The sequence below is a fragment of the Polypterus senegalus genome, chromosome 4 (genome assembly GCF_016835505.1).
Source record: "Polypterus senegalus isolate Bchr_013 chromosome 4, ASM1683550v1, whole genome shotgun sequence".
In the NCBI taxonomy this organism is placed as follows: Eukaryota; Metazoa; Chordata; class Cladistia; order Polypteriformes; family Polypteridae; genus Polypterus; species Polypterus senegalus.
Window position 1 is genome coordinate 169,735,581 of NC_053157.1, and position 15,168 is coordinate 169,750,748.

Here is a 15,168-nt window from a genome sequence, read left to right on the forward strand (position 1 = left end):
TTAAAAACAAAAGTTATTGATACTTTAAGCAACACTGACCACAACATGATAAATTTTGATATCTCTCTATTATATAAAAAGAAATCCTGGGATGAGACAAGACTTTTTCAGAGAGATACTTTCAAGTCCCACAAGACGAGACTTTGTGCCAAGAGATTTAACCACGCCTGGGGCCGGAAATAAAAGACAAAGAGTAGATGACAAAGTATAACGTTATAAAGAGGTTCAAAAACGCTGGCGCAAAACTCATACAGAGCAGGTTAGAGATAATGAAAGTACTAAAATTTGAAAGTTTCAGAAAATAATAGTAAAGATCGCATTATATTGTTCGGATTTAAACTCTAAGTCGGAGACTTGTAGATCGTCTAATTTGTGTTGCCATCAGAAAAGTAGTGTTTCTTAGCAATGAAGAGGCGTATCCACGAGAATGAAAAGATTTGTTGTTTGGTGAAAGTGAAATCTACATACAGGACCGGCATGTGGCCCCCTTGTCATCTTAAAAAACAGCCCAATATATTCCAAGACAAAGGCTTATAATTTGCAGAAAGCAGACTTCATTGGGATGAGAAAGTATTTACAAAACATAGAATGGGAAAGTAAAGTCTCAGCAGCTATAAATGACAATATGGTGTCACTTCAGAGACTTTCTGATCCAGGCTCAAAATAAGTACATTCCAAAAAGCAATGAAGCAAAAAGACCAAAAAAGTCAGTAGACATGGATAAATAGAGGCATTATTTTAAAAGGTTATAAAAAACACCACCATAAGAGATAAAAAAAAATGAATTGAAAAGGTCAAAAGAGAAGCCAAAAAAAATTGCCAGTGAAGGCAAAACAAACAGCAAGCAATTTTGTGAGAACTACTGTAGCAAAAAGACGATAAAAAAGAATTTAAGAACCCTCAGGGACACAAAAGGAGAAATCATTGAAATTGATTTTTTAAGCAGGAAACTGCAATAGTTGACTAAAGCAAAACATATGACATATTTTACTTAGACAGTCCCAGGACGAAGAATCATTTTAAGTTTAGGTGCTTTAGGCATCAGTAAGTATCTTACAACACTGGATCTCAAGTTGGTGAACCGGCAGGAGACAAAGAGTACAGATAAGAAGAGAATGCTCCACATGGACTGAGGTCATCAGTGGAGTCCCTCAGGGGTCTGTCTTTGGGCTGTTACTTTTTCTCATTCACAATATTGACATATATCTTTGTTATAGCTAGTAAACTTTGAAGATAATACTAAAATTGGAGGAACGGTAGACACTGAGGATGCAGCTAAAGCAATTCACTAAGACTTAGATAAGCTTCAGAATTGTGCATGTACTTGGAGGATACAGTTAAATGTAGAAAAGTGCAAAGTGTTAGATATGGGCAGAAAGAACACCAGTTATGAATATAAGATGGCAGACACTGCCATACAGGAAGCAAACCACTGAAAAGGATTTAGGGGTTTATGCTGACACAGTATTTTCATCATCTAAGTAATGTGCAGACGTAATGAGAAGCTATTTTATATTATAAAAACTGTTACCTATAAATCAAAGTACATTATGCTCAAACTATATAATGCACTTGTAAGACCATATCTGGAGTTTTGTGTGCAGTTCTGGTGTCTACGCTATAAGGAAGATATAGCAGCACTTGAAGATGTACAGAGATGAACAACCAGGAGGACGTAAGGGCCTGTCCTACTCTGACAGACTCAGAGAATTAAACGTGTTTAGTCTCGAGCAGAGGAGACTGCATGGGGACCTAATCCAGGTATTTAAAATCCTCAAAAGCATCAATAAAGCAGAATTATTTTAACTTAAACATACAAGTGAATCACATACTCAAAGACATCAGTGGGAAATAAGGGGATGTGCAGTTAACTGGAGCCAGGAAGCATTTCTTTACGTAAAGATTCCTGGGAATCTGAAACAAACTACCAAGCCATACTGCTGAAGGACAAACTTTCATAACCTTTAGGAAGCGTCTGGATGAGATATTAGGATATATTAGCTATTAGCCAAAGGAACATGTTTGATGGACTAAAGGGTCTCTTTTTGTTTGTCAAATTTCTCATTTTATTATGTTCATATTCACTAGAAGTCTCAAGAACAAAAAAAAATTGTATCACAGACCCAACAACTTTTTGTTAAAATTGCTTGAAAAATAATTATTTTTACATTTAATGTCTCTCTATTAAAAAAAAATTTTTTTGACGCAACGAGACTTTTTAGGAGATGAGATGTTTTGGAAAAGATTTTTTCAAGTCCTGCGAGACGAGACTATTGTCATGATATTTTTAAAAGTTACACTCTCCTAGCAACCATTTTCAAACACAACCACACCTCTCAGTCTGGTGAATGCTTTTGTCAAACACAGTTCCTGCCCTCTCAGCTCTATTAAATTTTAATGTTTTCCTCACTTTAAGATCCCAATTAAAGAAGACATATTATGCCCAAATCTTATTGAAGAATTTCATCATGAAGGGAAATCAACAGAAGAAATGAGTACACAGGCAATCCTAGCACCTAGAAAAGATGAAGTCAAATGAATTTATGCCAAAAATGTCAATCGGTAACACAGCAAATTGGTTAAATGCGTATCAATAGACTTTGCTGAAACAGTTGGTGGTGATCATTGCAGTAGATAAAAACAACAACTTACAATATCACAAAGAATATCTATAACCGTTAACACTGTCTGGTCTTCCACCGCACAAATTACTGTTGAAAGAAAGATGTATCCAAGAAAGGTAATGTAGTACATCTTCAGGGGATAACATTAGGCAATCTTGATATGCCATTCGTTTAAAGTGTTAACAGTTTCCTGTTAGAATAGCTTTTGCAAAGACAATTAACAAATCTCAGAGCCAAACATTTGAAAAAGTTATTTTATTTAATAGAGAGTGTGGCAGCTGGCTGGGACCCATGGCCTACCGATGCCCCTTTGACACTGAGACTGGGGGAGCAGCCATGGGATACACTCTATGTCCTCCAGAATTCATGGTGGCAGCCCTCCTGGGTTACATTGGGTCCACAGGCGTGGGACTTCAGGGCTCAGACCTGTTTGTCTCCATGTCCACCACCCAGAGGACCTGCATGGCTTACCAAGCCTGTGTGGGCTGGAATGCAGCCACACCCGTAAGTGCAGCCTAACTAGGCCAATTACCACCTGGAGCACTTCCGGGAGGGCTATAAAAGGAACCTGAGGCCACAACTCAGGGTGCCAGAGTCGGGAGGAGGATGACGACGAGAACAACAACAAAGCTGCCTGGGAGGAGTGGAGGAGAAGGAAGAGTGATCTTGTGGTGTTTTTTCTTTTGGTGTGGTTTTGAGGACTGTGTAGGGCCAGTGGGACATGGGGAAGATGTGTCCCATGGCTGAAGACAATAAAATATTTTGTTGTCCTTTTCACGTGCCTCCGGTGTCAGTCTGTGTCGGGTCAACGCCTATATAGCGCCTTTGCCACAAGAGAAAGAAACAAAATTCAATCATGGGTAGTTATACGTTGCGTGGATGCAAATGTAACACTTCACATAAAAATTAAAATGTTTAAATTGTACATCCACATCCCCATATGCGAGCAGCAGAACTGCAAAGAGACTAGTGCATAGCACTGGCCAGGGGTTTGGTGAACAAAGCAAACAGGGGCAAAGCCCCCTAGTAATTCCAAATGCAATATTTGTGAGATTATTATTGGTATATGTTCCAGAACTTAGTATATCATCTCTTAATGAAAATCTGATTGTTTTTTGGGCAGATTTCATTAGTGTTAACCAGACCCTGTTAAATTCTTACAGATTTGCTTTAAAAACAACATTCAGTACTGATTGTGGATTCATGCATAGTTCTACATCTTTATTCCATAAGTTAGCTGTACGCATTGGCGGCAATCCTATCTCCATTAGCCTCCGTAATCAAATTGTAACACTTAGGGACATTTTCAATGGCATTGGGCTCTGGATATTTAACGACTAGTTTAGGTATTTCCTCTTCCTCCTTCTTTTTACATCTTCAGCTAGGATTTGTTGTGAAGATGTCTGGGGTTTTGCAATCGTCTTCTTCCTCCATCCTTTAATCTTGTCTTGGACTTCCTCTTATCCTAAAGCCCATGGCAGTACTACATAAGATTGTGTCAAAAGTAGCTTACAAACACTTACCAATAACCTCTAGTTGGAAGTGTGGTCTATCTTCAGCATCCTTGTTATCTCATAATTCTGTTTAAAAAGGTATCTGTCTGTTTTCCCCAACCACCAATATGTGCAATTCAATTACGTGCATCATTTATATCTTTCTCCCCTTTAGCCAATGTTGTCTCTTATGGCCAGAATTGGCCCTTGGGACATCTCTACATATGTTTTGGGAGCGTCTGCTGGTCGGCAGTTTCCAGTTTTCTGCCTTCTGTCCTGTTAATTAACTTTCCTACTTTGGCCACAAATCTTCCTCCCCCTCATTTCCAGCAAAGGCTATTCTACTTGGCATCCCCAGCAACAAACGTTTTGATAGTCTCATGCTGGAAATCTCTGGACTGACTTTCATTTAGTGTTTGGAAATCTTATCTTCTTAATTTAACCGTTCTTGAACTCTCTGTAGTGCGGATTAACAGGTCATCCAGCTCAAGCAATAAACAGTCTCTAGAGTTAGTTAGTTTCAATGCTATGTAGGCCAAGCACCAGGTTTGCATCGGTTTCAACCTATTTTTTTTTTTTTTTTGATTTACTGGTCTGTCTCAGTGCTTTGGTTGCTTGTTTTAGTTTTTGATGCTCTGACTTTGACCATTGTCTGGCACTGATTGCAATTCTAGATCATGTTATTATCTCCCAGTCCTTTGTCACTCACAATAAATCCAGGGACTCTGTGTTATCACACTAGTCACTGGACTTGTATCAATGCAACTGAAGCACATTTGTTTTAAGAAACAGAATAATGCACAGTGTTGATGAACACAAAGATCATACAAATAAGATAACTGCTTATATATCGACATGAAAGATAGGATTTAAAACAGATGGGACAGACATGCACATATGCTGTGTATCTAACACAGAAGATCATTTGTTTCAAGATATTCTGGAGTTTCTTGAGTTTTACAAGCTTTTCAGTTTAAAGATTCACTTTTGACATTTGAACATTATGTTATAGTCTTCTTATCCTTAGAGTAATGAACAGGCTTGGGTAAGACAGCACTAAACAATTATGTTGTAATTCAAACCTTTGATTTCCAATTTAGGCTGTGAATGCTTGAAGTTTACCTGACACTGTCAGTCATGAATTTGTTACACAATCAAACCTGAGGAAGCAGATCTGTTGCTGGCTGTTTACTAACTGATTAGGATTCTAATTATGTCGGTACAGTTTTATAGTAAAAGGATTTGAATGCTGTGTGGAACTGCGTGTCGTTGCTCCAGTTTCAAGTAATGTATTTGCTTGCGATGTCTTTCCCACGTGTTGTGGTGTTGTCTTTTTGAGTTCCCCGTTTGGATCTTTGCTTTGTCCTCTGCACCTTCATAGTTAAATGGGTAACTCTTCCTGGCACAAAAGTTTAGGCACTGAAATTGACTTCTTGAAGTAAAGCATTGGCTTGAAGGAGTGGATCTTTTAGTTAATTTAGGTCTCTACTGGGAGTAGCTTCCATGCCCAAAGAAAGTAATTTCTTGCTCCCAAAAGTGTGGGGTCAGCCTCCACTCTTAAGAGTCAGACATGTAGATAGATTTGTTAAGAGAGGATGTAGCCTCTGGTGCTTGAATCAAGGGCGCGTCTAGTTATAGACTCAGTGCCTGCCTAAACAGCACAATACAACTTATTTTTATGTAGTGCTATTCATTGAGTGCAGGCTCAGAGCGCTGTGAACAAATTCTCAGGTAGAATGCAAGTATAGATTATCCTAATTACTAAGCACATAATTAATACATATAAAGATACAGGTTTGTAAAAACACACATAAAATAAAAGAGAAACTGATTAGCATAAATGAAAAACAACCATATTTGTATTTGAAGAGATTAAAATTGTAAAAGAGAAGTCAGACACAATCACAGTCCTGCAGACCTCGGCCAACTTGATGCCTACCCCCCCTCTCCTTGGCATTCTATAGTAAAGGAGAAATAGAATTGAGGAGGGATAGTGACAGTTTATAAATGTTGTATTACATATATTTTTGTACAAATCACTAAAAATCAGTGATGCAGTATGCACAGCTATATAGCAGCTCTAGTCGAGGTATTCTAGACCAAAGTAGTGACTCCTTAGTCTGGATTTAAAAGCTGAGAGCTGGGGCATATCTTATATTGGCAGCTTTGGGGCCCTGTAGCTAAAAGCTCTGTCTCCACTGTTATGCTATTAAGACTTAGAATCAAAAGTAGGCCAGCACCTTGAGATCTCAGTGTTTGTAAGTAATGGTAAGTTCAGACAAGTAAATGGGGTCTTGTGAAAGGAACCCTCAGAATGAGGCAGGAATAATTCAATCAATTAGATTTTTATTCAGTCACAGATGAGTACATAGATTCTACGTTGCAAGGCAGAAGAGCAAAGTTCCATTTTTTGATTGGCTTTTTACAATTTTTTCCTTCCTCCTCCTTCCCCTTATTTATCAAAAAAAATAATATTGTTTTCTTAAGCATTTTATTTTATTACACTAATGGGCCATCTGTTCTATTTTTTTACTTGTCAGATAGACTCTAAGGAAAGAAAGGTCATCTTTCCTGTGTCAAATAGACGCGTTCCTAAAGAAACTGGTAATTGTCTTAGGTCAGCTTACTGCACCCTGTCTTATGACAGATGCCTGTGTGAATAACCTGCCGTTATAGCAAAACGGCTTTGTCAGCTATTAACCCCTAAGTAGCTTGCAAGCAGTTAATTTTTCTTTTACAGTCTCAACCATTTAAGGCTTTATATGTCGAAAGGAGGAGTTTGAAGTCAACTAAAAGCTTAACTGTGTTGTTTTTTAGCCAGAGTTCCTCCCCTGGCTGGGTTTCAAATGCCACTTTTATTTCTGTCTTATTTATTTTTAATTCTGTTGTTTATATTAACATTATTGATTATGTAGTTTCCTTATTTTTAAGCACCTTGTCCTATGTACCACGTGTTTTGTGGGTGGTTCCCCAAGAGGTGGGGCCACATGAAAATCACCACAAGGGGCTGCCCTCAGCCTTATAAAGGCCTGGACAACTCACAGTCCCTTGCAGTTCATTCTAATGTGCTTAGGAGTTGGTGAGTTACGGTATTTGCATTGGATTGCCTTGTCTTAGCAAGTATTTCCTGTTGTGCTTTTTGTGATCTTTAGAGCTTCACTGTTCTGGAAAGCCAGCCCCCAAACACAGACAGACAGACACCAGAATGTCCAAAACACAAACGTTTATTTTTATACAGCACCAAAATGCCTTCTCCACCAGCTGTCTCTTTTCTTTCTCTCTCTCTCTCTTTCTTTGTCACCTTTACTCCCCTCCTCACAAGCTCCGTCTCCTTCCTCCCAACTCCGGCTCGTCTACTGGAGGGAGGTGACTCCTTTTATAATTACCCGGAAGGGCTCTAGGTGATCTGTCCAATGACACTTCCTGGTGTGGCGGAAGTGCAGCCATCTAGGGTTCCATGACTATCCGGGAGCCCCCTAGCGGTGGCCACATCCTCCCACAGGGATGAGCTTCCCAGCTCTGTTCTGGTGGCCCCCAAGCAGACCAGGATGGCTGCTTTCTCGTGCCCAGGGAAGGTATTGTCCCTCTCGTGGACCATCCAGGCATCCTGGCTGCGTAGGGTCTCCAGCCATCTGCCACACTGTTTAATAGTGCCTTTTTGAAAACAGATATTGTATTTCTAAAGATTCTTTGTTGCCTTCTGTGTGACTTGCTCAAGGTTGCATTTCCCCAGTGGGCATTTTGAGGATTTTTGGGATTGGTATGGTTGGGATCTCTCACGTTAACACCAAACTGGGAGTCAGTATAAGGACTTGAGAACTGGAGTTATTTGTTTGTACTTTCTGGTTCATGTAATAACTTTTGCAGCTGCATTTTGAATTAACTGAAAGCTGCATAAAGAACAATTTGAACATCTAGTGAATCATTGCAGTAGTCAATTATACAAGAAATAAATGCATGAATTAATTTCTCAGTATCCTGAATATATAGATAAAATCTTAATTTTCCAACATTTCTAAGATGGAAAAAACATGTTTTGAATAGTTTTGTTATGTGTGTTTTAAATAAGATGCTTTGTGTCAAAGATAACACCTAAATTGCCAGCTGATTCAGTAATGATAAGTCAAAATGTGACAGAATGCTGTTGTGATCTGCATCATTCCGCCCAATAAATAACATTTCTGTTTTTTTGGTATTTGGAAACAACTAGTTCATACCCATTCACTCTTTTAACTTACTAACACAAATAATTAAGGGCAGCATCAGAGATACATAATTTGGTCTAAAAAAAGTATAATTGGGTTCTATCTGCATGTATGTGAAAATCATCGTTATATTTCCTAATGATAATTATGAAAGGAAGCATGTAAAGTGAAAACAGTAAAATTCCCAGTAGTGAGCCCTGCAGGGCACCATAATTAACTTCTCCTTGGGTGCAATATTTTGTCCACCAAAATGATAAAGGATTAGCATATGGTCCCAAGGTTGAAAATGAAGTGCATTTCTGATTTCCGCCTTATCAAGTAGTGAATTACATATCACCATTTTGTTCTCCTCGGGTGTTCTAAAATCAAAATTTAATAGGTCTAAAATACATGCTTTTTTGGGTGATATGTGTGCAGAATAACTCTGGGGAACTATTGGAAAAGGAGTTGTGAATCCAGGGATTTTTTTCTGTTGCACACTCTTCTAGGGAAAATATAAAGGCAGGGAAATTGAGAGAGATGGCAATTCACTCTTGCTTTAGACATCCTAGAATGGAACTAAATCGCTTTAAAGACAGTTTATAATGTAGGAAGGTTCCAATCTGCCAATGCTGTGATTGTGCTTTGATAATATTTCTTTCCCTCATTCTTGTAACAAGTTTCTTTGCAGTACTATACACTTATCACAGAGCTATGGGCTGCTGAACTAATTTTAGAATTTAGTTATTTCTTTTGATTTAATTTTTATAAAAATATTAAAATTGTTGCCCAATTTAAATCTGTATACAGTATACTGATTTGTCCTATATTTTGTGTTTGTGCAATTTTTCACTTTTGCTTTTGAGAACTGTTCTTTTTTTTACTTTTTATTTCAGCAGTTATACAGTATATACCATACATATTCACCATCATTTATTTTTTGTTTATTGTGTCTTTGCAGGGGACTACATTTGATTTCTTGGAGTGCATGACAATGAATTGTTATTTGCTGGCACCATAAATAAAGAATGTTTGTTTTTTGAACATTTACTTGAGTCTGTAAATCCATTTTTCCATCACTGGTCTATTTGGGTATACCTACAGATGACCCCAACTTGAGGGTCTCTGTAGAAGTGCCAGTACATAGAGCATCACAAATGTATATATTTGATTTTTCTTGTTTCTTGGATTTATTCACTTCTGCACTTGGTTTTGGTTTCAGGATATAGCGGGCTGGATAATGGGTTGATGGATGGAGTTCCCCAGTATTTTTCACAGTTTACCCTTATCCTTTAAAGAACATTTTTGATATTTTAAAGTATATTTTGAAATTTTAAAGTCAGGACTCCACTTTAGGCCAGTGTAGTCCAAGTTTGGGAGATGGCTACCTGGGGTGAGGCCTGGTTGCAGATGTTTTTTAGAGGCCTTAAAACCTTTCTGTGATGTGGAGTACACTTGATTCCATGGAAATGCTCAGATTTTTATGTTCTCTAAGAATTTCAATGAAAACTGACCAAGAAAATGTTTAGAATTTTAATAATATATTAGCTTTAATAAATTTACAAGCTGGGACAAATGCAACCAATGTTGTGTAACTTAGAAAACAAACAGAAGTTAAGACATGTCTTACACAGCCTACATAAATAAATGAATACAAAGTGAATGAATTTGCAAAAAGCAAAGCATTTTAGATCAGCTTGCATAAAGATAGAAATGGACTTTGATCAAACCTTTCTGCTAAGAATTCCAGCAGCTATTTGTTTAGTATGTAACTGAGTGTTCATGTAAAATATCTCTATTTAACAAATGCCAGTCAGGAAACCAGGAAAAGAATTACAGGAAGCAGCCCTAGGGAGTAAACAGCAAGAGCAGCCTTGAGAAAAACAGGAGATGCTGCTCCATTGTCAGCTCCACATTCTACTATATATGCACGACCGTGACTTCTTATTGAGAACATACAAAGTCATTTTGAAATTTACCGCAGCAAATAATTCCTTATCACTGATTGTGGCACATAGTGATTTAGAATGGCATTTGATCTAGTTTGTTCAAGCACATTCAGGTTTACATGAATGTTTAAATTGTAGCCTGTTGAATGGAAACTGTTCAGTTGTGAGATTACTTAGGGCAGGTGAATTTTTTTTTATCAGTTGTGAGAATTCAATGGGTAGGCTGCAGTAAGTATATATAGACAGGCTGATCTATTATCCTTTTTCAGACTACTGTGTACATTATGTTTTTAAAATAGTAAACACATAGTACATTTTATCTTGGCATATTCATTATCTTATGTATTTAAGAACTTCTGAGGTTTCCATATTTCTGTTTCATATCTGTTTACCTGCCCGGGTAAGGAATCTTTTTTTTCCTGGTTGTCTGTCCATCCCGTGTAGCACTTACAATTTATACATCCATCCATCCATTTTCCAACCCGCTGAATCCGAACACAGGTTCACGGGGGCCTGCTGGAGCCAATTCATATAAAATATATACAGTATATAAATACTGTGGCAGATGGCCGGAGTCCTTGTCCGGCCAGGACGCCTCCACACTGGGAGGACCGAGACAGCAAGTGTGGCCAGAATGTTACCTCCCCTGGAACACTAGATGGCAGCCCCCTCCCAATCCCGATTGCAGTGGTGCCTTGGATTCCCACAGGGCTTCATGAGAGTTGGAGTTTGGTGCAGCCCTGTTGGGATCCAAAGGTGCTGCCAGGGAGTGCTACAACTGCCTTTGAGCCCTGGAGAACAGTTCTTCCACCACACCCAGTATATATACAGTATATGTTCCAGGATATGTATGCTTTTGATTTATTTATTTATTTATTTTTTGTTCTGACGAGACAGGCATGTATTTCATTGTACTATGTACGTATGACAATACGTTTGACATGATATTGCAAAATGTATGCAGTACAGTACATTACAGTGGCAACTTTATCTTTTGTCAACAGTCCTTATAATTATAATTCCAAAAGTTGAACCAAATGCTTATTATAGCCAGGCTTATGGAGGCCTAACGGAAATACTTAATACAGGCAGAGAAAGGACCTGATCCAATAGCGTGTTTAAGAGAATACCACTTAGGAGTCACTGGTTTAAGTGCAACATACTTGGACCAGGAATGGAGACCTGAATTGCATCTCTGTACTAGATTATGACATAGTTTGTTATATGTAAATGCATCTTCTGCCAAAAGACAAAAGAAACTTTGACATTATTAGCACAGAAGTAAGATTAAAGAGTACAACAGGAAAACCTATTTGTGCTTTCATTTAATGCATTGCTTTCTAATACATTTGTGTATGTCTTGGCTCCAGTGAGTGGTGACGTGTTGCATGGTGTTTGGACATGCAAGAAAATATTTCAATGTACTAGGTGCACACAACAATATTAATACTTACTACAATTACTAGGCTGCGGGACTAAACAAAAGATTCTGGTCTGGAGGAGTTAGAAGCCATCCTATTTCTCTGCATGGCTGCACTTCAGGACTGTACGGCTGGCACTGACCATCCCCAATGTTAATTCCCTGTGGAAGTATCAAGGACATCCAGTCAAAGGGAGAATTAAGGATGCTTCACAAGAAAAATAATTGGGCAGTGATCCATCTGCTGCCTGTTTTGGGAAGCTCATTTCGTGATTTGAAGTGAAAAAAAGGCTGATGGTATTTCATTGCCACAGGGGTTACTTAAACAGTTTACAAATGCTCCCTTTGTAGGCAGTCATGGAAGGAGAGTTCTTTGGAATCTGAAGTTTCTTCACAACATTATCATTTGTTATAGGAGCCTTGTTTATGATACTTGAGATTTTATACATTTTCCTGGCTTAATACCTTTTGAAACATTTAGAATTCAGCTTCACTTTCATTTTTTACTTGTATTTTAATTCAGAACTTATTACTTTAAAATGTATTCTTATGATTTTTGTATTGTTTGATTTTTTTAGTGGGCACCACCATTTTCTTAGGAAATTGTTTTTATTTTTTTGCAACAATTTTTGTGAAATTTGTTCATGGCAATATTATTTTTAGACTAATACATGAGGCATTTATTATTTCTTTCCCTAATCAGGAGTAGCGTTTACTTTTTAGATTTTACATTATTACCGTACCATGATACTATGTTTGTTCTGGTTATGGATGCCGCCGTTTCACAGATTGTGTTGCTAAGATGTGTCTCTTGGCTGCTGGGGAGTATTGTTTGTTTGTTATGATGCCTACCATCATCTATACCACAGTTTAAATACCGTCATGACACTCCACTTACTGTCTGTGATTTGGATAAACACGAAATCTCTTTGTGAACTTCTAGTTTTGCTAGCGTTCTTCTGACTTAATGTTTCTTGTTTTAACTTTTCAATAACAACCATTTTCCGGTATTTTGACCTTGACTCATTTCCCAATCTAATTTCTCATTTCATGCTGCTCAAATTTCTAGCTGTACACATTCATTTTTAGAAGGTGCAGTCCTGGAGGTCAACCTGCATGATGTCTTCAGTGTAATAATATTTAGATTTAATTGTGTGTCTTTTTCTGTCCAAGTTTGTGGATTCAATTTTACTTTCTCTGTAGCTCTTTCTGGTTAAGACACATTTTTGGCTAAATTCTCTGAGACTTTGATTTTTTTTTGTGTATTGGGCTTTGTCACACAATTGTTTAAGCCCTCTGGTTTGATATTTTATCATCTAGTCCTTTATTTCCTTTTGCTCTTGTGGCCTGCCAGTTACATCTGTGGCAGAACATCTTGGTTTGATGGCTTGTTTGTCACTACTGCTTCTCTTTTAGACAGACCTCTTAATCGCAGCATTTTAATGGTCACTAAAATACTAATTTCTTTTCATTGTATTTAACTTTTAACTACTATAGTTTCTGTGAAGCAGGTGAGATTGGAGGCAAACCATCTAATATTTTTAATGTCCGCTAAACATACACTATTTTTAACTATAACAAAAATACTGTAAATTAAAATATATCAAAATATCTATATGCTTTAAAGCATTTGGTATAGTATTATTCAAATTTATAGTATATTTAAAAATGTTTTTGATATATCTGGTACAATGTATCTTACAGTATGTTATTCCTAGTGTTTTAAAATATAATGAGAATATGTTTTTCTATTTTGAAAAGTATATTGATATTATGATTCAGCAGCACACAAAAGGCAAAAGGTGTGAGGCCTCAAAAAGAGAACCATAAAGTAGGGCTAACTACTTGCCAGCCTGCCCAAAGAAGGGAACACTCCAAGGTAGTCTGAGCTCTTAAACTACAGGCTGGTTTCAGCTTAAATTGGGCCAAATGGGGTTTTCATTTAAAAAGTTCAAAGATATATACGCAATGTACCAAATTAATCAAAATTTCCCACAAGGGAAGGGATAACCATCAACCTCTAGACTGTACCAAAAGAGAATATTTATAAAAGAGGGATTTATTGACAAAAACATGGAGAAAATAACAAAATGTGCAAAAAGACAAAAGGGCAAAAAGATTTGTCTTAAAGGTAAACCACATTGACTAGGGTTGCCAGATGTCACTTATATACAGGACATGTCCCATATTTAATCATTTTGTCACCTGCCCTGTACAGACCTTTCAGGGACACCCAAATGTCCCGTTTATAGTTCATTTTCAAATTCCGTAATAAAAATATATTTTTACTACCTTCTTACGGCACTTAGTTGTAACTTTATATGTAATTATACTTTCTTTTCTCGGATTCTCTTGATGAAAATAACCCAAATGTAACGAGGAAACTAGTGTTTGCTGCCTGTTTGCAACTTGTTCAGTTGCTATGGTTGCTTAGGACAGCGACACTGTTAGCGTTTTGGTCTCTAGTCGCGCTGCTGTGCAGTTCTGTATCAGCAGTGCAACATACAGTGTCAACAAAGTGTTTAGTTACTACTTACCACGGACCATTTTTTTCTAAATATCTTTTATTTCATTGTTTCAGGGAATTCATAAATTATTTACACTCTTTTGGGAAATTAACTTGTTGTTTCTCTAAAATGCATTGCTACCCTTGCTACTTTGCATATGCTAAATCTCTTTCTGTCAGGCTGTGTGAATTATCTGAAAGCACGAAAGGAAGAATTTTGTCTCAAAAACTTTCCAGACGGCGTTTCTTTCTGTTTTACTAGATTAACACCACAATTTTGCACATACTGCATGTAATACTCATTTTATAATAAAAAAATTCCTCTTAAAACACTGCAATCATTTTTGTTGTTGAGCTTTATGCATGTCATGAATCCTATGTACATATTGAATCCCAAGACTGCCGGCCCCTTTGAGGCATATAGTATATATGTATATACTGTATATATATATATATATATATATGTATATATGTATATGTCATTTTCTAACCTGGTTAATCCAGGGGTCACGGGATTGGGCTGGAGCCTAATCCCAGGTAGCACAGGGTACAAGGCAAGGTGCAATGTCATTCTGAACCTGGCTTTTGATTAGAAAGGATCTCCACCTTGGAAGGAAGTCACAGGACATTAGATGGGGTAACCTGTAGTGCCCCCAATCCTTTTCCTGTGTTCTCTCTTTTCTTTGGCATATATTTTGTAATGTCAATGGACTATCAGAATTGGAGGAGCCACCTGGAGAAACTGGTCATAAAGGGAGCACACGAGAGTTGAGGGAAGGGGAGCGGTGGATTTACTCAGATGGAGAGCACTTACTTGGAAGAACTGTTCAGGCACTTCTCCATTGCTAAAATCCAGTGGCCAGGGTATGCAGCCAGTGTGAAATCTCTGGAAAGATCTTCATTGGATAACTTCGTGGAGTTAAGGAAAGAGAGGCAGGTGGTATTGCCTCTGACCCCAAGTGAGTGGTGCAAGGAGGAGACAGCAGTGTAAA